The following is a 6,476-nucleotide window of genomic DNA, read 5'->3' as shown; positions in this document are numbered from 1 at the left end:
ATTGTTATCACATTCTGGAGACAAATATCGCTCAGTTCTATTTGTAAAAGTCAACCACTGGTGTTAACGTCTCTGTTATAGTGTCGGCTGCATTTCAGCATCAGCTAGCCACAGCTCAGACTGGTGTCAGCAATGAGCTCATCCGTTCCACCAACAGGAGGTGACATAAGTGAGGCAAACAATAACGCAGAACTTTCAGGTGGGTCCAGCGTGTTACGTAAAGCCCTGGAGGCCGTTTGTATGTCAAAGCAGGAAGAAGAAGAAGAAGAAAAAAATCCCATTCGCCTGTCGTGTATTGAATCCAGACTCGTTGAGGTATAACGATGTCCTCACAGTGTGATAAAAACGAGGGGTGACCCCACTGCTTTTCAAGAATGTTTAAGAACATCTGGGAACATTTTTCCAAGTTGTCTGTGTACTTATTGGTATTTTCTTATTTACCTCTCATTAGAAAATGTCAGAGAAGAATTACCTCAACTAAAACATGAAACTAAACTGTAACGGAATAGTGGTGTTCAGAAATGACTCAAGATACTTTGGCTTGCCTATATTTTTCCATTTGCCCGCAGCACTCAGATGAAACGATTTTCTTTCTTCTGCTGTTTCTCTCGTGAAGTTTTGAGGTACATCATGACGATTACAGAGCAGATCCATCAAATGTCTGGACGTGTAGATGTTGAAATGTAAATATATACGTTCACCTCTGTCTTGATTCTGTGTGTCTGCATTAGAAATGTTTAACAAGCCTTTCCACTTGGCGATTCAGATGTCAAGCACACGGGCAAGCAACACACTCCAGGCAGGCTGCATCACATGATTAAAGTTCCTGTAGCCTATATGTGATTAATAAATCACACTGTCGGGTCAACAGAGCCTCCAAATAAGGGCTCGAAGGCACCAAAGCTGCTGCTGGAATGACATCAGAGGTCAAATGTTAAGCCTCCCTCTCAAGGTGATTGATACTGTTGGAGAGGTACGGCTGTTTTTGTTCTTCAACCTTTGATATGGGGGAAATTGCTTCCTGCTGCCGTAGCGTGGTTACCATGTGAATCTATGATGTCACGTGACTGAGTGACCTCATCCCGCCATTCAGCCTGACTGCCACCTGAGGGTGGCTTCAAATTGCACTGAGAGAAAAGCACAACAAAGGCCTGTATGACACAGTGTGCCCCTGCTTGCTGCGCCTCCCACACTGGAACACTGATCTGCAGCAGTGAGCACTGCTTTCTAAATGGCTGTATTTTATAGATTCCTTTTCAATTACAGATTTAAAGAAGCACCATTCAGAGAGATAATATAGCAGTAAAACACCATTTGCTGTGTAAAGACATATAGCGGAGGAATCGGCGTCCCGAACAACAGCTTTATCGTGGAAGCGTTGTGCCTAAACATTGACATCATGCTCACAGTGCCAATGCCAACATGCTGCTGTTAGCAGGTATGGTTACCATTTGTACCATCTTTGTTTAGGAGTAACATGCTCATATTTTCAAGATGTTGGTCATAAAACAAAGTATTCTAGAAATTCCGTTTTTGACATGATGATGGTGCCAGATGAAGGGATCCCAAACTCCTGATTTCTGCACTAAAGTCCATGGCAATCAATCCAAAAGTTGTCGTGACATTTCCCCATGTGTCAACCTTGTGGTGGTGGTAATAGAGGAAAAGTCAGGGGATCACCAAAATCTACAGGGTTCACCCACTGAGGACCATGAATGTCTGTGCATACTTGCATGGCAATCCATCCAAAAGTTATTGAGATATATCTGTCTGGACCATCATGGCCATCCCTGGAGGCATGCCGCTAGCGTGGCTAAAAATTCAAAGTGTTCTTTGAATTCCAAAACTTTGCGATTACAGCCAAGAAAAGCCATTCAGTTGTTCTTTCCCAGTGACCCGTATACGTGTTGAAATCAAACGCTCCCGCAGATGCCAATCTGTCATCAACTGGCCTCCAGTCCAGAAACACAAACTCACTGTGAGGTGGATACATTTGATCATGTATAAATTTCCTTGCTGACCTGTTCATTGACTTGCTCAACAAGCCTGAATGTTGACTTTGAATTATCAGCTTTTTCAAGAGCCAGTGAAAGCCTCTTTTGATCTTTAACATTCTCCAAAATCACTTCTTTCTCAACTACACTCCATGATGTATTTTTTTTTTATTGTTATGGTCGGACAAGAAACCCATTCAGGAGGTCAAAACAAAGGCCCTCTTGTCTTAAAGCCAGGTCTGACTCCTGTCTTTAAATTTGAACATACTTTCACTGTTTCTCCTCGTGATGCAACCCCTGATGCCAAAGTTGGAGCCTGAATAGAACAAATATTACGGGTTTCATGTTTGCATTGAGCAACACTGCAAAAGGAGGCCAGAGATGTCAGCGCAGCACCTTTTTAACAAGCCTCTTCACATTTGTTTTTTTGGAACAATGCCTGCTACAGTTTGAAAGATGAAAAATACATTCGTCATGGCAGACGGTTGGGATTCATTGTCTCTGCTTGCCCCTTTCTGCTGTGTGACAAACTTGGCACTGTATCTCTCTAAGTACTGACGGACTTAGCTGGCATTTCCTTCGGCATATGATGTCATGGCTCTTTATGGTTGTGATAAGAGTGGACATGCTCAGAAGAAACATGTGAAACAGGACTCCCACACTGAAGCGCCACAGGTGTGTGTGTGTGTGTGTGTGAACGTCAGCTGAAAAGCATGCAGTCTCATTAGGTAAAACAGCCTCAGGTGAGTGTGGGAACGAGGTGCCACAATTATATTAGAATTAAACCAGTGATTAAAGGGGTTGTTCATTTAGTTGACAGGTTTCAAGGCTTTTATGTTTTTAAGTTACTTATGTCATAAACTATGTTGCGACCTCCAGCTGTATAGATTTGGGGTGGGTAAAACTTCACGAAACCCATGTGGACATCAAATGCACCTTTAATAATGTGTTTATATTTCCCGAAGTCCATAAACCGCAGCTGCCATGTTGTTCTTTTTCTAAGCACAAATCATTTCATTCTTAATGCTGTGTATTAGCTTCAGTGGCTGGAGTAGAAAAGCCCACAGGCGAGCCATCAGAGAGAGGCTAGGTCATTGTCAAGATGTGGGTTCAGACTTGTGAGCTAAGAGCAAAGGAATTTGATGCTTTTTAGATCAACAGATAAGCATTATTACAAATGTGTGAGTTCACAATTGCATTGGCACCATGCCGCACTGCCTTGAAGGTTGTGTTTCATAGTCATCTTTAATGTTGTCTTTGTGTTTCTTTCTATTCAGATAAAGCTGAACTGGTTTAAATATGCACATGTTGCTTTACATCTTTGCCAAAGACTTTATGTTTTGAGATAGTCTGTTTATGCTCTGTCTGTCCTGCTCGTAAAAACTTAAAAATAGGGTTTTGGGCCACAGGACAAATTATTACGTTTTGGTGGGGATCCAGGCCTGGCATCCGACATTAAACAAAACAGTTTTACCCTTAACGATAAAAGTAATAAGCAGAGACTTGATTCTAATGATGAAGTTTCAGTAAAAAATGAAATTGATCGAGAATGTTTTTTGAATGTAATGTTATTTAGAGCTGTTTGGGTTCGAGCTCCATGGATGCTGTCTACTTACTAAAAAGCTCGGGCCAAGTATGCCTGACATAGCACATGTGAAGGAAGTATTTTCATTTTTCTGTTCCTTTCATATCAACCATTTTTAAAACTTCAAATATTTTCTTTTCCTGATCATGATCCAGAGCTAAAACCTAATCTTATCTGTAGTGAAACTTGACCAGGAGGCCGATCGTGCCTTTGTGATGACATACACCAAGTGGAAAAGTACATACCCCCTCTTGCCCCCATGCGTATTCTCTCCTCCGCCACAGCTATCACTCTCCTTTCATGCAGGCTGCCTCGGTGACATCACCCCTTGAACTCGTCTTCAAAGTCGTATTTACTCACTCTTATAAACTGGAAGATATCTAACAAGGGCGATCGCCGACCAGGGCCTGTGGTGAGCAAGCATCAGGGTTTTATTATCGTTTTGGGAGGCAATGATATCAGCCATCAGCCCAGAACCAGCTTGTCTTTTAACAGCCAGGATGATGGCACAAATGAAGCGCTATCAGATGAAAGCTGAGGTTTGGATAATTTGTAACGGATGTGGGCAGCACAGTTAAACGTTACGCACAAGATGTGGATGAGAGCTGCGAGGAGGGAGGAGGGACGTCCAGGGTAAACAACATACGGAAGGTGTTACAGTAGCCCAATCTGGCTCGGTTGGTAGAGGTACCACACCTGGTTCAAATCTAATCAGACAGTGACTCTGTGGGCAAAGAACTTTCCAACCTTTGTAAATGTTTACAGGCTAAGTGGAAAACGGGCTTTAGAATGAGTTTCACGAAATTTGATGAAATGATTTCACTTAGACTTCCAATGAAGAGATTAAGACATTATTCCGAAAAGTGGACCTGTGAACTTTGAGCAAATCTTCCATGATATTGCTGTGCAATGTGTCCACGAACCTGCAGCCATTTTATTGTCCTTTTTTAAAGGAGTTGTATAGTTCGATGTTTTGGGAAATATGTTATTAGTTAGAGCTAGATGAGAGGATCGATACCACTCTCGTGTCTGTGTTAAGTACTGGGCTTGAGCCAGGAGGCCATTAGCTTAGTTTAGCTTAGCATAAAGAAACTCTCCAAAATGTAAAAAGAAGCCTGTAAATTGTTTAGTGAGCTTTAGAGGGTAGGTGTGCTTTTGAACTTTCCATTCTTTAGCCTCGCCAAAGAGGCCATTTGCCTTCCCTTGCATGGCCAATAGCTATGCTAGGCTAATGGCATCCTGGCTCGAGCTCAGTACCTACTTAAATGTGTATCCCAAAATCTCACTGTACTGAACAATACTGGTTATACCTGGTTATATTATATATTTGTTCGTGGCTTGAAGAAATTCAAAATGTCGGTCTGTCCCAGTGGCAGAGATAAAAATAGCAACTTCTGTTTAATGGTAAGCTCTTTGTAGCTAAAACGAATGATTGCTGTTTTATCATTTGAAAATATAAAGATTCATTCCACCATCATATGATTTTGTTAGTCATAGGGGAGATTAACAATACTCTGTTACATGGATGCAAACAGTGGAACAAATTGCAAGTTCTGTATACTTGAATGTGTTGGTGTCAATGTTACAGTCGGGTTGGAAAAGTTTCATGGGGTAAATCAATGTTATGGATTTTTGATCAATTGCTTTGAGTTCATTTCTGGGCTAAGCTGTGGATTCATCAACATCTCTTCGTGGGAACATTACCCAGAATGACTTGCAAAAAGATATATGTGCATATATTTCCTTCTGACACATCATGATCCTAAATTAAAAAGAACCCACATTTCCAACCGTTCCACTTGAACACAACCAACATTTCGGCTTGTGGTGGTGTCACAGTCCCACAGTGTACCCACTGCTCACATAAATCCCACACTTTTAGAGCCCATCAATATGAGGAAATGGTATTTTAAAGTCAGCCAAAAACCCTTGAACTCCACCCATGCAGCCTTCCGTGAACACCACCCAGCCTGCGCAGAATTTATCTCTGATTTCAAGCTGCAACGCATTAAAACTCTTCCTTCGATGACTTCATCACGAAACCAGAGCTCTTTTAAGGGCATCATTAACCATGTCGTCTCCGGGGCTACCTCTGTCATACGGAGCCCCGCTGGGGTTGTTGTCCCGCTGCTGGCTGTCCTAGCCCGACTCAAACAACAAAGCAAAACATGGTGACATCAGAGCGCATGAATGAATGTATTTCATTAATGTTTCTATTCATAAATATCATGTAATTTCACTCCATGGGTAGTTTTGAGAGCTCTAAAAGTGCAAAACACTGTCTTGGTTTTGTTGTGAGTGTCTTAGCAGCTGTACTGCGAGCCATTCAACCAGGTGCTGGGGGTCAAGTCAGAGAGCAGCTGAGTGAAGAGTGCGAGTTCCTTTTTTGGGGAAAGCTTTCACCAGTGGAAGCAGATTCTCCGCTCTCTGCTCCCTGCAAAAATATTTTCCCGGCTGTCTGCTCTGCTCAGTAATCCCTGCTCCCCTGACACACGCACGCCAAACCCTGCCATTCCAATCAGTCAGCCCGACATGTGCTCTGTTGAACCCTTGCCACCGTCAAGGAGTGGTATAGGGGCCATCATCTGCTTGACTGTAATTTGCCCCCCTCCACACACACACACACGCTTGTCATGCCAGCAGCTATGTGGTTTAAGGAGCATCAGGGCTGTCCCATTCAGCTGGAGCCTGAGTGACAACTGCTCCTCGCTGATGGGGAGAGGCTCAGAGCTGAAGGAAGCACTCTCACTCCCGGACCGACGGCGCTCACATGAGCCTCTGAAGCTTACTCTCTCCTCAGATTTCAAACTGGATTTTTTTTGTACAAGCCTACTGCCTGTGAAATTTATTTTTTTAGTCTTGTAGAGCAGAACACCTCAGGGCTGAATCTGTTCCTC

The sequence above is a fragment of the Melanostigma gelatinosum genome, assembly GCF_949748355.1.
Source record: "Melanostigma gelatinosum genome assembly, chromosome: 12".
NCBI classification, from domain to species: Eukaryota; Metazoa; Chordata; class Actinopteri; order Perciformes; family Zoarcidae; genus Melanostigma; species Melanostigma gelatinosum.
The sequence above is the reverse complement of the archived record's forward strand: the minus strand, read 5'-3'. Positions refer to the sequence as shown.